General features: G+C 37.7%; 1 long non-coding RNA gene across 2 annotated transcripts in view; it reads right to left on the bottom strand.

Annotated features, from left to right (window-relative positions):
- Positions 1 to 413: 413 nt before the first annotated feature.
- LOC105747342 (uncharacterized) overlaps positions 414 to 20880 on the bottom strand; it is a 32501-nt gene continuing 12034 nt past the window's right edge. The window contains exons 4-7 of one of the 2 annotated variants that reach the window (XR_009186750.2): positions 6432 to 6549; positions 5764 to 5837; positions 1920 to 3041; positions 414 to 968 (exon numbers count right to left, since the gene is read on the bottom strand). This is a non-coding gene — a long non-coding RNA (uncharacterized lncRNA). The remainder of the gene's footprint in view (positions 969 to 1919; positions 3042 to 5763; positions 5838 to 6431; positions 6550 to 20880) is intronic. The other variant, XR_009186749.2, reaches the window with a different exon arrangement.

The following is a 20880-nucleotide window of genomic DNA, read 5'->3' as shown; positions in this document are numbered from 1 at the left end:
CACCTCTCTCCCACTCCAGAAGGTCTCAGAATCAGTTCCCGGAGCCGCCTAATGAAAATACAAGTAGGCACAGAAGAACACACAGTGAATGGACACAGAGAGCAGACAATGGGGGGAAGGAGGAGGGGAAGAAATAAATAAAATAAAACCTTTGAAAAAAGGGAGGATTGTTTTTTTGAAAAAGTGAAATTAGCCCTCTTTATGTGTCATTTCCTCACATTCTGGATAGTGCCAAAGAGAATACTCCTTAATCAGTGAGTACTTGTGAGTTAATTACATATAGCATACCAGAAGATTATGAAGTGATATGCAACATGTTGAATAATTGAATTTCTTTATGAAGTTAATACATTCTACAATTAGGAATGACTCTGGAATGTAAAAAAAAATTATTCTTGTCTTTCTAAAATGCATTTCTTTTCATTTGTTTTTTTTTTTATTGATTTTGTAAAAATATTACATTAAAAAAAATATATGAGGTCCCATTCAACCCCACCACCCCCACCCCACCACTCCCCCCCCCCCCCCCCAGCAACATTCACTCCCATCATCATGACACATCCATTGCATTTGGTAAGTACATCTCTGGGCATCTCTGCACCTCATGGTCAATGGTCCACATCATGGCCCATACTCTCCCACATTCCATCCAGTGGGCCCTGGGAGGATTTACAATGTCCGGTGATTGCGCCTGAAGCACCATCCAGAGCAACTCCAAGTCCCAAAGGCGCCTCCACATCTCATCTCTTCCTGCCATTCCCCATACCCATCAGCCACCATGTCCACTTTTCCCACTCCAATGCCACCTTTTCTCTGTGGACCTTGGATTGGTTGTGTCCGTTGTACCTCTATGTCAAGAGGAGGCTCAGATTCCACATGGATACTGGATGCAATCCTCCTGCTTTCAGTTGTAGGCACTCTAGGCTCCATGGTGTGGTGGCTGAACCTGAAACTATTTAAAGTCAGTGCTATGAAAGAAAGAGGAAAAGAAAATTAACTAATATCTTCACCTTAAACTTCTCTTTCCCCAAAACCCAATTCCTCTAGGCTCTATCTCCAACATGGCTCCTAAATTTATTCTCTCCATTCCATCCCTGCTGCCCCTGCCCTAGTTCAAACCCTGGTTGTTTCTTCTCCCACCATCACAAAGCCTTCCTCTTTGATCTCCCTTTGTTCTTTCTCTACTTTAGTCCTTTCCTGCATCTCAATTCCTGTTTCTCTTTCCTCCTTACGCTGGATATGATGCTAAGAGCTAAGAGTATATATATTTTTGTGTCCCTAACAACTGGCATTGTGCCCAATACATAGTAGGTTCTCAACCAATGTTTATTAAATTGAATAATACCAAGTTGAGTAAACAAACTGCCTATGAGGAACTGACAGTCTAGTGGGGAAGACTAGCTTATAACTTACATCCAACATGATTATCCAAAATTAAAGTGTGGTGCAAAATGCACTGAGACATATAAAGGATTGGTTAAATTCCATTTACAAAGGTAGAGATTCAGAAAGTCTCAAAGAAGAGAGGCTAGTTCAGCTGGGACTAAAAGGATACATAGAATACACTTGTATTGTTAAAGTTATTCCCAACTGCATTCCCATTAAATTGCAAACTTTTGTAGGAGATTAACTCAATTTATTAAATAATACAATTGTAACCAATTATAACTCTAATTACTAAAGTATTGGGAGTATTTGTTTACTTTCTATTTTCCTTTCTACATGGTAAACTCCATAGGGGTGGAGAACATGTCTTGTATACTGTTGTCATCTCAGCGACTGATACATAAGTAATTAGTTAATATTTATTGCATAGATAAATGAATTTTGCTAGCCCTGGAGAGACTAACAAATGCCTTTAAAAAAAAAAAAGATTTATTTATTTATTTCTCCCCTCCCCCTCATTGTTTTGCACTTACTGTCTTCTCTCTGTGTCCACTCCCTATGTGTTCTTCTGTGTCTGCTTGTCTTCTCTTTAGGCAGCATGGCAAATCGATCCTGGGACCTTCTGGAGTGGGAGAGAGGTGCTTAATCTCTTATGCCACCTCAGCTCCCTGGTCAGCTGCATCTCTTGTCTCTCATCTGTGTCTCTTTTTGTTGTGTCGTCTTCCTGCACCAACTCTCTGCTTGGGCCAGCTTGCCACATGGGCCAGCAGTCCTCTTGGGCCAGGCTCACTGTGCAGGCCACCTCACCTTCACCAGGAGGCCCAGAAATTGAACCCTGGACCTCCCATACGGTAGATGGGAGCCCAATCACTTGAGCCACATCTGTTTGATGCAAATGCCTTTTGTAACCCCAACTGCAGTTGGAAGCCATCTTACTTACTCCTTGAGGGGTAGATTAAATTGCCTTGAATCCTCAAATTCCACAGCTTGTAAGAGTTCAAGATCTTCCCAGAGAGCCTGATACTGAGGTTGAGGAGGGGCCTCGCCTTCTCTTGGCCTTCTCTGCCTCTTGCATTTGGCTTCCCCTTGTTCCATACCACACTGACTGGCATGGCCCATACTTCTGCTCCTTCTTCGGTTGCCACAATCCAAACATCACTTAGACAAAGGATATATTACTTTAGAAGGCAACTGAAGATTTATGAAGCATTGGGGAAAGGGTTCCTCCTGGATGTCCCTTGACATCCAGAATCTCACCTTATATCCCAAATATTTAATTTGTTCCATTAGTCAACTAATTAATAAATAATTAAAGAAATAAAGAAAATTAAATAAAATAACTTAATGAAAATAATTAGATAAAAATGTAAAGAAAGAAGGAAGGATTTGTCCCTCTCTAGAAGGGACTGGGGAGCCAGCTGACAAAAGTAGTGTTTTCTTCACTTAGTTACATTGTATGCAATATTTTTTATTTGGATGCCCTTAAACTAGAGAGAAAGTTTCCCAAAGATTTGTTAACAGCAGTTCTTGTCCTTCCCCCACCAATCCCCAAGCTTCCCATCCCTTTAGGATGTGCCTGGAAGATTCGGGGAATGTTTGAGTAGTCTTCGTGCCACACGACTGGCTTGGAGCAACAGGATGGAAAATGACCCAAACTTCCATTGACAAAAAGAAAAAGCAAAAAGTCATAGCTTAGAAAGGGCAATGCTAATTGGTTATAAATGATTTACCCTAGATAATCTCCTATAAATTTACTCCAATGAAGCATAAATTTTACAATTAACATCTTCTCAACATGGAGCTTTTCTGTTCTTGTAAACAGGGCTATTACCAGCAATACATCTCAGAAGCAATAGCATCAGAATAATGTACTATGAAATATTGCCTGCAAGTTCACGTAATATTAATTTTGCAATAAAAATTTAAACTAACTTAGCATTATCATGACACCCTTGCTAAAAATTATTTTGACAAGGTATTGCTCTATAGGAATTGTGGAAAATTCAAATGTCATTCCTGGAATGATGTTTGCAATTTTGAACAGCCTTTTAATAAAATTAAAATGCTTTTAAATATAGCCAGATATAAAAGATTAATCTGTATCCAAACTGACTCCTTGAATGGAAATAAATCAGATAGCTAGAGTTATAGTTCTAAATACAAGTATCTATACATATACACACACCGATATATACAAATATACATAGCTATGCAATATATGTAATTAGTGCCCCACCCATTTTCCCTCACCCTTACCATTTCTGTGCATGTTACTGGACATTCATCTGCTAGAACCTGAATCTCTTTGCCTGAGAACTTACTCTCATCCCTGAATTACTTCTGCACACAATAAGCCAAAAGTGCTGGGGAATTAACACTGTACCTCTCAAGCAATGAAGACAGGAGTTGGTATATAAATACCCAGCTCAGTGCATGATCTACACTGGCTCTCATTTTCTCCAGTGAGATTCAGCGCCAGTTGCCCAGTGCTAACTTGCATGATAAGGCATACTTTACTTGCTGCTTTCCCTTCCTTGTCTCATATTCCCCACTCTCCTACCAATGGTTTCTTCTCCTCCTAAAGAAACTTCTTATATATTCAAACCCTTTTCTCAGGATCTGCCTCAGGATCTGAAAGTATGATATGTTGTGATGTCATTTATTTAAATGTCTATGTATGCATATAAAATAATGTGAAACATTGTATATTTGAAGGATGGAATTAGGGAATTTTAATTTTCTTCTTTTTGCTTATCCTTATTTTCTGATTTTCCTATAGTGATCATTATGCCACTAAAAATTCTTATTGAAATAAAAGTCACATAATGTAAATTTCGTTTCAGCCATTTTAGAGTGGTTCAATGGTTTTTAGTATATTCACAATATTGTGCAACAATCACTACTATTTCCAGAAAATTTCTACCAAAACAAAGAGAAACCCCGTACCTCCCAATTCATCCCTCCCTCCATTCCCTTGTAATCAGTAGTCTATTACCTGCTTCTGTGGATTTGCCTATTCTGGACATTAATGTCTATATAATCATATAATATATGACTTTTTTTTAGGAGGTAACAGGGGCACTCAAGCACTGAGCTACATCTATTCCCCAAAGAGAGCTGGGTTTTTTCATTTGTTTGTTTGTTTTAGGAGGTACCAGGCATCAAACCTGAGATCTCATACATGGGAAGCAGGCACTCAACCACTTGAGCTATATCTACCCCCAATATATAACATTTTGTGTCTGGCTTCTATCACTCAGCATAATGTTTTCAAGATTTATCCATGTGCTACTACACATCAGTATATCAATCTTTTTCTTTTTTATTGCTGAATAATATCCCATAGTATAGATATACCATTTTTTGTTTATCCATTCATCAGTTGATGGGCATTTGGATTGCTTCCACTTTTTGTCTGTTATGAATAGCTATGAAGATTTATACATGAACATATGTTTTCAGTTCATTTGGGTATATAACTAGGAATGGAACTGATGGGTCAATGTCATGTTTAAATTTTTGAGGAGTCACCAAACTGTTTCTGATAGTGGCTATTCCACTTTACATTCCCACCAACAATGCTCGAGGAGTCTAATTTCTTTGCATCTTTATCAACACTTGTTATTTTCTTTTTTTAAAAAATAGTTTCTGGGAGCAGTTATAGCTCAAGCAGTTGAGGTCCTGCTTTCCACATGGGTGTTTCTGGGTTCAGTCCCTGGTGCTTCCTAGAAACAAAAATAAACAGTGAGCAAAACAAATGAGATAGCCAACTCAGGGGAGCCGATGTGGCTTGGTGGTTGAACAGTGACTTCCCACATATGAGGTCCCAGATTCAATCCCTAGCTCCAGTAACCTCGAAAAATAAATTTGTCTCTTGGGTCTGTAGTGGTATCTAATTGTGGTTTTGATTTACATTTTTATAATGACTAATAATGTTGAATATCTTTTCATATGCTTATTGGCCATTTGTGCATCTTCTTTGGAGAAATGTCTATTCAAGTCCTTTGTTCATATTTTAACTGGTTTGTTTGTCTTTTTGTTGTTTAGCTGTATTTTTTATGTATTCTGGATACTAGACTCTTATCATATATATGATTAGAAACTATTTACTCTCATTCTTTTCACATTCTTGATGCTATCCTTTGAAGCACACAAGTTTTTCATTTTGATGAAATCTAATTAATCCATTTTTTCTTTGTTACTTGTGCTTTTGATGTCATATATTTAAGAAACTATTGCTTAGTCCAAGTACTTATATCACTTTTTGAGGAGGTACTGGGGATTGAAGTCAGGACCTTGTACATGGGAAGCAGGTGCTCAACCACTGAGCTACACCTGCTCCCCCATTATATCATTTTAAAAAGATATTTCACATACCTTGTTCCAAGATCTTGGTTTCTAATATTGGTCTCCAATAACAGGAACCAGGCCTCCTTGGGAAATGGCTATTTCTATGATGGAGATAAGAAATATTTAAGACAAGCATGTCCAAGGGACACAGGATTCAACTGAAAGTGCTTCCAATGGCCAAAGTTGAAACAATTTAAGCAATAAAATAAGGTAGCATTGGATTATAACCCATGTATAAAAGGCATATCCGTAAGTTCATGTTGATATAAATAAATTATTGAATAACATAATAAACAAGGGAGAAGAGAAATATTCTTCATGCAAGAGAATTACAAATAAATTATATACATACTCCATTCTCAAGGAGGTGGCGCATAACTCCCCGCTCCTTAAATATGATCTATGCCTTAATGACTTCCTTCCAAAGAGTACAGTATGAAAAGGAAGAAAAAAATCCAAAGTAAAGAAAATTCCAATGTGAAAAAAAAAACCTTACATTGAGGAAACCTGACAAACACTAATCCAGGACAATATAAACAGCCATAAGTCATGTTGATAGTCTACACCTCTGATATGACATGATGGAAATGGAACTTTATCTCTGTGATCTTTCTCTCCAAAACCAGTAAACCTAGGCTAATGATGAGAAAAACATCAGACAAATTCTAAGAGGGGCATCCTACAATATTCCTTACCAGAATACTAATAACTGTCGAGGTCATCAGAAAAGGGAAAGTCTAAGAAGTTGTCACAGCAGAGAAGAGCCTAAGGAGACATGACAACTAGATATACTGTCGTGTCCAGGATGGGATCCTGAAACAGATAAGGAAATTAGGTAAAAACTAAAAAAAAATTGAATAAACTATGGATATAAGTTAATAATTATGTATGATTCGTTCATTAATTGCAATAATGTTTATAATGGGAGAAACTATGTAGCAGGTATTTGGGAACTCTGTATTATCTGCCCAACTTTTCTGTAAATCTAAATCATCTAAAAAAATTAAGTACACTGATAGAATAACATTCGCAATAGCATAAAAAATATGAAATAGGGTTAAGTTTGACAAAAGTTAAGCAAGACCTTTACAATGAGAACTACAAAACTTTGCTAGAGGAAATTTTTAAATGATTTCAACAAACAGAGAAATACACTGAGAAAAACAATAACAGTGTTTCACGTTTCATGTTTCATTTTAAACAGTTTTCAAATTTTAAAAAATGCATCTAAAGACATGAGAATTTTTTTTAGCATCCAAATGGCATCACAGCACATAGAATATCAATCTGTATATATTATAGTTAACTTATGTTTGTGAATTATTCATTCAATAAAAACCATTTTTAAAGATAGTAAAAATACAAACATGACAAATTGTCATATTATTTTCCAGAGATACCGTGCTTAGACTTATTAGAGACTTAATAAAAAAAGTAATGCCATGAGTGGAGGATATCAATGAAAATAGCAGAGTAGGAACCTCTGATAATTTACCTCTCCATAAAATCAGTGAAAAAACTGGCAATAATTGTCAATCTATTTTTTCAAAACTCTAGAAATTAACCAAAGGCTTAAAGCAACCCAGGGAGAACTAATTCAAGAAAAATGGCTAAATCTCAGTAAGAACAGTGATATTTATGGCATTTTAACTTAACCTAGTCCCATATTCAGCTCTCCAGCTCAGTGGTAACTTTGAAAATACCACCCTGCATTCCCAGTACCAGAAGTAGAATGGAACTGGAGCTCTTTCAAAATTTCATTCCCAAAGAATTATCATTATTTGACCTTCCAGGGGGTTCCCTGGAAGACCAGACTTGAAAAGGATTTTCTTTATTTGATTTAACTTAGAGCTCACGCAGTGTGAAAAGCCACTCCCAAGGGGGCATTTGTCAAAAACATTTACTGGCAAATGTTTTAATGTCACAGCTGCCTGAGGTGATAGGAAAAAAATAGGGCAAGTAATAAACTAACCAAAAAGTTTAAAAAGAAAATCAGATGTCCATAGGGAATTTGGAAAGTTACGATATTCCTGAGAAACTAGAAGGCAGGCATATGTGTAGTGCTTTGCTCATGATCAGCAAAGACCTGAGAATGCCCTAAGTTCTCACCTCTGACTGACCTTGAGGCTCTGTGCCAGGAGAAAGTGAAGCTTAAGGCAGAGTTATAAACAGCCTAGCTAAGTGCTGAAGATATGCTCCAACACAAACAACAGAACCATCTTGGTAAAGAATGGAAGGTTAATTCATTCCTGGCATTTAAGAAAAGCTTTGTCCAATCATTACCCAAGCAGATATTACCGAGCAGAGATTCAGAAGCCACATGTGACCAAAATACAGACTTTACAGAATTTGTTCAGAGAAGTCAATAAACAAACAATAACTAAAACAAGTGACAGCAAAAAACAAACTTGGAAGAGGGGGGAAATATGAGTTCCAGAATTGTTACAATATATTATTTAAAATGCCCAGTTTTCAATAAAAAATTTATGAAACATACAAAGAAACAAGAATGGTTGATCCATATACTTGGGGGTCAAGGGAAGCAATCAATAGGCACTATCTTTGAGTATGCCCAGATGTTGCACTTACTAGATAGACTTTAAAACAACTATTTTAAATATGTTCAAAGAGTTAAAGGAAACCATGTCTATGCAACTAAAGAAAAGCATGAAAATGATGTCTCGCCACAGAGAGAATAGCAATAAAGAGACAGATATTAAAAAGGAACCAAGTAGACATTCTGGACTTGTAAAGTACAATAACTGATCTTAAAAATTCACTAGAGGGAAGTGGATGTAGCTCAAGTGGTTGAGGGCCAGTTTCCCATGTATGAAGTCCCAGGTTCAATCCCCAGTACCTCCTAAAAACAAACAAACAACAACAAAAACCAACTCTCATTGGGGAGTGGATATGGTTGAGCCCCTGCTTTCCATGTACAAGGTCCTGGGTTCAATTCCTGGTACCTCCTTAAAAAAATCACAACAGATTTGAGTTAACAAAAGAATCATGAACTTGATGATAGGTTAACTGAGATTATCCAGTCTAAGAAATAAAAAGGAGAAAAATGAATGGAGGCTCAAACAGTGTGGATCTGGTACTTCTTTTGTGAAGCAGCAGCTGAGGAGACTCAGGCTCTCTCCGTGACTGATGAAAAATCCAAGTAAGGAGAATGATAACAATGATCATATTAATTTGAGGGTGGCAGAGCAGAATGGTTCTGTGGTGCAGTTTAAGATGAAGAGGCATACACAACTTAGTAAACTAATGAAACCCTATTGATATGACAGGGGTTGTTAATGAGGCAGGTCAGATTCTGACTTTATGGGCAGACAATCAATGAAACAGACACACTTGCACAGTTGGAAATGGAAGATGAAGATACAATTTATGTGTTCCAGCAGCAGAAAGGAGATATCTATTAAAATGGAGCCTCCTAAGAAAGAGGGAAAATTCACAAATATTTGGAGATTAAGCAACACACTCTTAAATAATCAGTGGGTCAAAGAAGAAATTTTAAGAGAAATCAATAAATATCCTAAGAAGAATGAAAACAGGAACACAATATAGCAGAACCTATGGGATGCAGCAAAGGCAGTGCTGACAGTAAATTTATAGCCCTCAATGCTTACATTAAAAAAGAAGAGGGAAGGGAATTTGGCCCAATGGATAGGGCATCTGCCTACCACATGAGAGGTCCTCGGTTCAAACCCCAGGCCTCCTTGACCCGTGTGGAGCTGGCCCATGCGCAGTGCTGAGGTGCGCAAGGAGTGCCGTGCCACGCAGGGGCGTCCCCGCATAGGGGAGCCCCATGTGCAAGGAGTGCGCCTTGTAAGGAGAGCTGCCCAGCACACAAAAAAAGTGCAGCCTGCTCAGGAGTGGCGCTGCCCACACGGAGAGCTGACGCAGCAAGATGACGCAACAAAGAGACATGGATTCCGGGTGCTGCTGACAAGAATACAGGTGGACACAGAGAACTCACAGTGAATGGACACAGAGAACAGACAACTGGAAGGGGCAGGGAAGGGGAGAGAAATAAATCTTAAAAAAAAGAAGAAGAAGAAAGCACTAAAATCAATTACCTAAAATCAATTACAACTGGAGGAACTAGAAGAACAGCAAGCTATTCCCAAAGCAAGTAAAAGGAATGAAATAACAAGCAGCAAAGAAGAAATAAATGAATTTGAGAACAGAAAAACAATAGAGAGAATTAACAAAATCAAAAAGACCCTCACATCTGTGGTCAAATGATTTTTGACAAGCCTGTCAAACCCACCTAGCTGGGGCAGAACAGTCTATTCAACAAATGGTGCTGGAAGAACGAGATATCCATAGCCAAAAGAAACAAAGAGATTCCCTATCTCATACCTTATACAAAAATTAACTCAAAATGTATTAAAGTCCTAAATATAAAAGCAAGAACCATAAAGCTCCTAGAAGAAAATATAGGAAAATATCTTCAAGACCTGGTGGTGTGTTCTTAAACCTTACACTGAAATGAGCAATGAAAGAAAACATGAATAAATGGGACCTCCTCAAACAGTTGTGATTCAAAGAACTTCATCAAGAAGTATAAAGGCAGCCTGCTCAATGGGAGAAAATATTTGGAAACCACATATCCAATAAGGGTTTGATTTTTCATTCAATATAAAGATATCATACAACTCAGCAATAAAAGAACAAGGAATCCAATTTTAAAAAAGGACAACCAATTTAAATTGACAAAGAAGAAATACAAATGGCCAAAAAGCACATGAAAAAATGTTCCGTATCACTAGCTATTAGGGAACTGCAAGTCAAAATAACAATGAGATATCTCACACCACAAAGAATGGCCATTATTTTTAAAAAACAGAAAACAATAAGTGCTAGACAGGATGTGGAGAAATAGGAACACTCCTTCACTGTTGGTTTGGGATTATAAAATGGTGCAGCCTCTGTGGAAGACAGTTTGGTGGTTCCTCAGGAAGCTAAACATAGAACTGCCATATGATCAGCAATTCCTCTACTAAGAACATACTCAGAAGAACTAAAAACTGTGACATGAACGGACATCTGCACAATGATGTTCACAGAGGTCTCATTCACAGTTGCCAAAAGATGGAAACAACCCAAGTGTTCATCAATCAATGAATAAAATGTGGTATACATATACAATGGAATACTATCCTGCAGTAAGTTGAAATGAAATTGAGACACAAAAGATAATATGGATGAATCTTGAAGACACTATGCTAAGAGAAGTAAGCCATACACAAAAGGAAAATATTTCACAGTCTCATTAATACGGACTAAATATGAAGAATAAACACTTGGAGCTAAAACCTGAAGTATAGGCTATTAGAAGATAAGAGGAGGGCTGAGAAGAACTGCTGATGTTTAATGTATGTAGAAGTTTTATTAACTTTACACTAAAAGTATGGAAATGGATAGAGTTGATGGTAATACATTATAGTGAATAGCAGCAGGTTTATAAATGGGATCATGGCTGAAAAGGGTGGTCGAGGAATATAAATGTCATATGAAAGAAAGCTAGAGAATAATCTAGGGACTAAATAATATTGAACCCAGAGGTAGATGAAAATTATGGTTGATTGTACAGATGCAAGTGTATCCTTCTGTGAGCTAGAGCAGAAGTATGTCACTATTGCAGGATGGTGGGAATGTGGAGAAGCATGGGAAAATACAATTGGTGTGACCTATGGATTATGGTTAACAGCAATACTGTAATATTCTTGCATCAATGCCAAAGAGATACTGTGTTAATAGTGGATGGGTGTATTAGTCAGTCAAAGGGGTGCTGATGCCAAGTACCAGAAATCTGTTGGCATTTATAAAGGGCATTTATTTGGGGTAGCTTACAGTTACCAGGCCATAAAGCATAAGTTACTTCCCTCACCAAAGTTCTTTGCTCTGTGTTGGAGCAAGATGGCTGCTGACATCTGCAAGAGTTCAGCCTCTTCCTCTTAAGGCTCCATGGTCCCAGCTTCTTCCAATATCAGCTGTAGGCTGGGATAAATCTCATCTCTGACCTGGGGCTCATTTCTCTCTGGGCTCAGCTGCTCTGTTCTCTCCACAAGGTCAGCTGTAGACTTTCAGGTGAATGGCTCATCTCTCCTCCCAGGGCCTCTGCTGTGTCTAATAGAGCCTTCTCTTTCCTCACGCATCTGCTTCTCTGTGTGTTTACTTCCTGGGGCTCCAGCATCAAAACTCCAACTAACTCCTCTGCCTTGTTGTTTTCTCTGTGTTCTACTAACATGGCCCAATCAAAGCCCTAATCATAATTTAATCAAGTAAAAGTGAACCCTCTGAAGATACTACAATCTAATATGCCCAGAGGAACAGACCAGTTTACAAACACAATCCAATATCTATTTTTGCAATTCATAAATAATTTCAAATTTCTACAGGGGGTATGGAAAAATGTGCCAAATGTATGCGTGGTGGTAATAGTCTGATGATATTATCTCATAATCTGTAACAAATGTTCCAGCGTAGTGTGGCGTGTTGGTAAAGGGGTAGTGTGTGGGAATTTTACACATGGCCATGATAGTTCTGTGTATTCACAACCTCTGTAATAAAAACATATTTAAAAAATAGGGAGGGTTGGGGGAAAATACACCAAATATAAGATATGGACCATAGTGAGTAGTAATATTTTGACAATGCTCTTACATAGTTTGTAACAAATGTTTCACAACAATGCAAGGTGTCAGTGGAGGGGTGATATATGGGACCCTGGTATGATGTTACACAAGCTCATTTTGTAAGTTTACATCTTTTACTATACACTTACTGTTTATGTATGTTCATGTATGAATGATATACTTGAATTTTTAAAAATGAAGGGTGCATCTTTACTCTAAAACTCTGTTTCTGTGGACCAAGAATACATTCTTAATTAGAAAAACCACAATTAAGTTCGACCACATCCTGACTACCACATTATAATTTCCTTTATATTGTACTTTAAGTAACTGGAATATGTGCACAAGCATACTGCTTTTTTTTTTTAACTAAATGGCCAATTTTATGTTTTGGTTGACATCAAATGGAGATGGGATAGGGAAAAATACTAGTTCTGCAAAAATATGCCCTTTCTCCACTAGTGACACGCTCATTCAGCTCTTATCTTTATATTCCAGTGAGTTATTTTGCTCCCTCTATTTAAGAAAAACCAACATTAAAAATCCCTAAATACCTTGTTTGATTGGAGAATTTTAATGTTTTTCACTTATCATTGTAAAACCAAAGATGATTTTATAACTTTTTTTGTACATACATAGCTGTTACATGATGAACAATTTGTCCTTAAGTAGAGATAAATTACTCTAAAAGAAATGAATCTTAGGTAGTTTTCCCTTCAAGTTAGGTGTCTTGCCATTTAAGTCAACTTCTTGGTTTTTTTTCTATAAAAAATGAGTGGAAGCTCAGAGCCCTCAGTAGCACCATAAAGCCCCAAAACATATGTATGATGGGAGTCTCAAAAGAGAAGAGAAAGAAAACAAGGTAGAAAGAATATTTAAAGAAATAATGGTCCCACACTGCAGGGGAAGGTAGTGAGTTTATTTGCTGAGTTTGGCTTACAGAGAAGCCACATTTGAGTGACAAGGAGGTTTTCAGGAGGTTACTCTTAGGCAATGGATTTTTTGAAAAATGATTTATTTATTTACTTATTTCCCCCTTCTCCTCCCCCTCCCCCCACCCTGCTGTTTTTGCTGTCTGTGTCCATTTGCTGTGCGATCTTCTGTATCTTATTTCTCTTTTTGTCTTCTCTTCTCATTTTTTCTCCTCTAGGATTCACCAGGATTCAATCTTGGGGACTTCTGATGTCAACTGCACCACCTCAGTTCCTGGTTTCTGCTGCACTTCACCTTGACTCTCCTCTTCATCTCTCTTTTGTTGCATCATCATCTTGCTGTGTGACTCACTTGTGTAGGCACTGGCTAGCCTCATGGGCACTCAGCTTGTGCAGGCACTTGACTTGCCTCGCTGGCACTGGCTTGCCATCTGGGCATTCACACGGGCACTCAGCTCACCACATGGACACGGGCTTGCCACACGGGCACTTGCACAGGCACTCGGCTCACCACATGGGCACTGGCTCACCACACAGGCATGCTTTCTCTTCTTTTTCACCAGGAAGCCCCAGGGATCGAATCTGAGTCCTCCCATATGGTAGGCGGAGGCCCTATCATCACTTCAGCCACATCCACTTCCCAGCAATAGCTATTTTTAGGCTAAGTTTCAATTGTATAAGAATAAGGGTCATAAGTACAAGCACTAATATTGAGGGCTTAGGGTAGTGGTCTGTTTTCTTTTATTAGGCAGTGCCTATGTACTCTAGAGAGAGCATAGCAGGACTCCCCAGGATGGGAATTTAATATTTGTTAGTTATTGTGTGGGTCTCCATCCAGAGATAACACCCTATGACCCATGAACACATTGACCAAAAGGGGGAACAAAGCCTCATGTGAACCACAGAGCAGGGGTTCTTAAACTTTTTTGCTCCACAGACCCCTTTGCCAGTCAGGTGAAAACCATAGACTCCTTCTTAAGTACGTACTATATTGTACCTTACTTAATAAATATAACACACCCACACCATGTCCCCACAAAAATAACATTTTTTTAAAAATTTCAATTCAAGCTCATGGACCCCTTGTTAAGAACCCCTGCCATAGAGGCATGCCCAGGTGCACCCTCCCCCACACATCCCCCACCACCAACACCCTGCCCCCATAACCTTCCCCTGCTATAGCGACCAAAAGAACAAGCCTACAATTGTATTCTCAACCAGTACTTTACCTCCCCAGAGTCCACCTGTTCCTTCCTCCCGTCTTCCCCCCAGCTCTGTGGACAGCCCAACCAATCCCCCCAGCCCCGCTCACACTCACACTCCTGCATCATCAACCCTGTTCACATCATTGTGCCACCATCACACCCAACCATTGCTAAATCTCCTTCATCCACCTCTTCATAGATTCTGCCCAGATTGAGCATCAGCTCACCACTCTCTACTCCCTTTCTATCTCCTAGTAACCTATCTTCCAGACTCTACCTCTGTGAGTCTGCAGGATGAGCCTCCCTGGTACCTAGAAATTATTACCAAGCACCAACCAGCGATGCATTTGGAAAAAGGCCTTGACCAAAAGGGGGAAAAGTTAAATACAAAAGGGTTTTTATGGCTAAGAGATTTCAAAATGAATTGGGAGGTCATTCCAGAGATTTTGCCTACGTATGACTTAGGCATATTTCACTAACTGCCACAGTAAACAAAGTCTCAAACCCGGGTGCTACTGAGGGCTCTAGAGACATCTGGACATTATAAGCAAGACACACAACCCCATGAAATCAGCACCCCATCAATGGACCTAACCTTGGACTACATGACAACCTATTTCTCCAATGTAACAGAGTTAGATTCATGTGATTCTTCATGTGATTCTTCTGCCCCTTTTAATTTGAACTTATACCTAGCACTATATCCATTAAATATATTCCCGGAGACTTAAATCTTCAGTCTATTCATATGTCAGTTGAGCCCTGAATCTCAGCAGAGTTGCAGCCAAACCCTGCTCATCAGTTCATCAGACTCACTCAGGACAACTAACAAAATGACGAGGATGGACAATCCTCATCCCAAAAGCAAAGAGTATCTACAACTGTAAGCAAAACAGTTCCTTCCATCTGCCCCATAAGATCTAAGCCCCTTCTCAAGCAGAGGAGGCATCACCATCCCAGAATCCTCAAAATTGAGGAATGAACTAACTTAAGGGGGAAATGCAACTATGGACCAAAATAAACCTATTATTATTGTAGTAATGGAAGAACTTATAATATTGATATAAAGATAGTGGCTACCAGAGGTTCTAAGGGGAGGGGAAGGGAAGAATAAGTGGAATATAGGCCACCTTTGAGGCATTGGAATTGTTCAGCATGAGATTGAATGATGGATACAGGCCACTATATATTATATCAAAACCTATAGAATTGTACAGTGCAAAGTATAAAGCATAATTGAAACTATAGACCATGGTTAATATCAGTGCTTCAATATTTGTTCATCATTGTAACAAATGTACCACACTAATGTAAGAGGTTATTAAATGGGAGAAAGGGAGTGGGTGGAGTAGATGGGAATCCCCTATATTTTCAATGCAACTTCTCTATAATCTAGAACTTCTTTAAAAATAAAGTTAAAAAAGAAGTAATGAGCACAAACACTTCAAAGTTTCTGAAAACCATTAATATAAACATCCAAGAAGACCAATGAATTTCATGTAGCATAAACTCAAAGAGATTGAGCCTAGGTATATTATAATAGAACTGTCAACATCCAAAGACAGAGAATCTTGACGGCATCAAGAGAGAAATGAATTTCTGGTTTCTGAGTCTATGAATCCGCTAGAATATAGGTTACCAAGGGTCAGAGTGGGGGTAGGGAAAGGGGAGTTAATGCTTAAATTGTACAGAGTTTCTATGTGGAATGATGTAAAAGTTTTAGTAATGGATGGTGCTGATGGTAGCACAACATTGTGAGTATAATTAATAGCACTGAATCATATATTTAAATGTAGTTAAAAGGGGAAGTTTTAGGTTACATTTATGTTACTAGAATAAAATTTAAAAAAAAAACAGGATTATAGAACACAGCAAGTCCTAATATAAACAATGAAGTACAGTTAATCCCACAATTACATTAATATTCTTTTATTAATCATAAAAAATGCACCACACTAGTGCAAGGTGTCGATAATAGGGAAAGTATATTGGAACTCTCTATTTTCTGCCTGATTTTTCTGTAAACCTACAACTTTTTTAATAAAAGAAAAAGAAAGAAAGTTAATGAAACCAGGGGTGGGGGAGAAGAGAAGCAATTTATCACACACAAAGGGTTCTCAATAAAATTAACAGCTGATTTCTCATCAGACATCATGGAGGCCAGGTAGATGTGGGGTAACATTTTTGTTTTGATTGTGTGCTTTATTATTTATTTTTTTTAGAATTCATAATGTTCCTTTTATTGTTTTCTCACCTGTCAAGAGATGTATCCCTTGGTTTTATTTTTGGCTTATTCCATTTCTCTGTGAGGTATATAAACCAGAAAGAAACTGAAAGGTTTATTTCTGATTAATAGCAGAAATTTTTTCACACTCAAATATAAAGCTGTAAGCTAACTCAAGAGCTAAGAACTGTCCATACAAATTAAAGTTTTTGAAGGGATGTATGTCTATTGAATTCCAAAACGATGACTGCCTAAGGGAAACTAATTATATACCCACACGTTTCTAAGTCACTAGCCATAATGATTTCATCCTAAACTTCTTTTTCTACATACAGGCATAATATTAGGTATACAATAGATTTTTGTTGAAATTATTATTTCTTCTAACCTCTTCAAGAAAAATAGACACTCCCATCCCTGCTGCATCTTCCTTACCCCATGCTAAATCTCTCTAGCCATACAACGGTATTATTTCAGGAAAATGAAACAAGACAAGGGGGAGCAAATCATCCATTACTTAGCACATTTCTGGTATGTCATGCCTGGGCTTACGCCCCTTTGGTCCCATTAAACTCTTTATTCCATAGTAAGCAGAGTTGCCTTGAGGTCTGTCTAATCCATGTTCTTCATGTCTCTGGTGGGTGACTTGCTACAGTCTTGAAGAACTCTTGGAAAACTTCCAGCTAGCCAGATCTGACAAGGATGTGTGACCAGATCTTGGTGACGGCACTTACAGCCTCCTCTGGGCTCCACTTGATCACCCTTGAGGAGTTACGCAGAAACCTCTTTGCATATTCCTCGTCCGTGATTCTTGTCCTGTACCAGCGCCCTGCAGCGTGGCCTGGGTCCTGGCCTGTGGCCTACCTCCCGACAGCCTACCTCCCGGCAGCAGGGGTAACATTTTTTAAGTACTAAGAGAAAATAGTTGAAAATCAAGAGTCTTTAATCTGGCAAAACTCTCTTTCAAAAATTAAGGAGAGATTAAGATATTCTCAGATAAATAAAAACTTAAGAGTTTGTCACTAGCAGGACTTCCCTACAAAAATAAAGTTTTCCAAGCTGAAATGAAAGAACACTAGACAGTAATTCAAAACCCCAAGAAGATATAAAAAGCATGGATAAAGTTAATGACAGAGGTAAATACAAAAGACAGTATAAATGTATTTTTTCATTGTTTTTGTTTGTTTTTTATTTATTAAAGTATGTCACTCATATATAAACATATATAAACTACAAGTATATAGTCATAGTTATGAACTTACAAAACAAACATATATAACATCATACAGGACTCTCATACCTCACCCTACCATCAATACCTTGAACTGTTGTTAAACTTTCTAGCTAATGATTAAAGATTATCATCAAAATATTACTACTAACCAAAGTATTTTCCCCCAATCCACCTTATTATCTTTATATCATTTATATATTAGCATACATAAACAGTAAGTGTAGAGTAAAAGTTGTGAACTTACAAAGCAAATATGCATAACATCATATAGGGGTCCCAACACCTTGCATTGTCGTGAGACACTTGTTACAAATTATGAAAGAATATTGTCAGAATCTTACTACCAATTATAGTCCTTATCTTACATTTGGTGTATTTCCCCCCAACGCACATTATTATAATTTTTAAAATATATTTTTATGACAGAAGATGTACTCTTACAAAACAATCATGCACATGTGCAGAATTCTATCAGTACATCACACTGTGGTAGAACATTTGTTACAGAATATAAAATAATATCATCCGATTGTTTACATGCCCATAGTGTACATCTGGCACATATTTAACATACTGTCCCATTATCAACACAGTATATCTTTGGCATAGATGCAAGAATATTACATTATTACTGCTAACCACAGTTCATAGGTCACTACAGTTGTATTTTTCCCATGTTTCTCCACATTCCCACCACCATGCAATAGGGATGTACATTTGTTCTAGCTAACAAAGGACACTCTTGCATCTGTACTATCTACCACAATTGCCACCCACCTCTGGGTTTACTGTGCTATTCAGTTCCTAGATTACACTCTAGCATTCTATCATTTGGCAATTATATCCCTAGACTACTATTTTCAGCCACATCTCCATTTATAAACTCGCTGTTACTCACTATGTATTACCATCCAGTCTATACATTTCCACACTTTTACAGTAAACCTAATTAAAACTTCTACATACATTAAACATCAGTAGTCCACCTCAGTCCTCCTCTTATCTCCTTTAGGAATTCACCACCTACTGCCAGGCTTGAAGATATTTTCCTACATTTTCTTCTAGAAACTTTATAGTTCTTGCTTTTATATTTAGGTTTTTGATCCATTTTGAGTTAATTTTTGAATAAGGTGTGAGATAGGGGTCCTCATTCCTTCCTTTGGCTATGGATATCCAGTTCTCTCAGACTATCTGTTGAATGGACTATTCTGCCTAAGCTGTGTGTTGACAGGCTAGTCAAAAATCACTTGACCAAAAATGTGAGGGTCTGTTTCTGAACCATCAGTTTGATTCCATTGGTCTATGAGTCTGTCTTTATGCCACTACCATGCTGTTTTTACCACTGTAGCTAGGTAATATGATTTAAAGTCTGTAAATGAGAGTCCTTCAACTTTGTTTTTCCTTTTTAAGATGTTTCTGGCTATTCAGAATGCTTACCCTTCCAAATTATGAATTTGATAATCATGTTTTCAACTTATTTTTAAAATGCTGGTAGAATTTTTATCAGGATTGCATTGAATTTTTATATCAATTTGAGTAGAATTGACATTTTAATGATCTGTGACCATGGAATGTTCTTCCATTATTTAGGCCTTTTTGGATTTCTTTTTAACATTGAGTTGTAGTTTTCTGAATACAAGTGCTTTACATCATTGCTTAAGTTTATTCCTGAATATTTGGGTTTTATCTGTCGTATCTTATTTTCTCCATTCTTTTGAGACATTTAGTTACTTTTATTGATATAATCCTCATTTCTAGACTTTCCTCCAGGCCTCTCTCTCCTGTTTTTTCTTTTCAGGCTCTAGCATACCCTTTCATATTTCCTGAAAATCCAGTCTCATGGTTAGAAATTCTCTCAGTTTCTGTTTACCTGCGAATATTCTAATCTCACCCTCATTTTTGAAAGATAATCTTGCCAGATATAAGATTCTTGGCTGGAAGTTCTTCCTCTTGTAGTATCTTAAATATATCATACCACTATCTTCTTGCCTCCATGGTTTCTGGTGAGAAATCAGCTCTTAATCTTATTGGATATCCCTTATACGTTATGCACTGCTTTTCTCTTGCTGTTCTCAGAATTCTCTGTCTTTGGCCTTTGACATTCTAATTAGTATGTGTCTAGGAGGGGTTCTATTCATATTTTTTTTTGGATGGGAGTACATTGTGCTTCTTGGCTATGAATATCTATGTCCTTCAATAGGATTGGGAAATTTTCTACCATTATTTCTTCAAATATTCCTTCTGCCCCTTTTCCCTTCTCTTCTCCTTCTGGGACACCCTTGACACGTATGTTTGCATGTCTCTTGCTGTCTTAAGACCTTGTTCAATTTTTTCCATGCTTTTCTCCATCTGTTCTTCTGTATGTTCACTTTCAGAGGCCATTTCTTCAAGCTCACCAATCCTTTCTTCTGCCTCCTCAAATTTATTACATAATTCCAGTATTTTTAAAATTTCATTTATTGCAACTTCCATTCCCATAAGATCTATTTTTCTATGTATGCTTTCAAATTCTTCTCTGTGCTCATCCAATGTCTTCTTAAAATCCTTAATCTCTTTAGCCATCTCATTGAATTTATTAAGGAGATTTGTTTGAATATTTATAATTAGTTGTCTCACTCTTTAATGTTATCTGGAGGCTTATCTTGTTCCTTTAACTGGGCCATATCTTCCTGTTTCTTGGTGTGGACTGTAATTTTTTGGTGGTGTCTTGGCATCTGGCTTACTAGAGTATTTATTCTGGGTGCAGTTTTTCTCTTTAGTTTAGGGCTTCCTGCCCTTTCTACCTTGTTGGTTATTCAGTACGATCCAAGGATGTAGTTGGTGCTATAAGCTGTGGAATTTCAAGCTGCCCTCATTGCCCCAAGGATGAATGAAGCTTCTCCCAACTTTCTCCTTTGTCAGGGGT

Source organism: Dasypus novemcinctus, chromosome 8, assembly GCF_030445035.2.
Source record: "Dasypus novemcinctus isolate mDasNov1 chromosome 8, mDasNov1.1.hap2, whole genome shotgun sequence".
NCBI lineage: Eukaryota > Metazoa > Chordata > Mammalia > Cingulata > Dasypodidae > Dasypus > Dasypus novemcinctus.
This window is presented reverse-complemented; position numbering and strand designations above follow the sequence as displayed.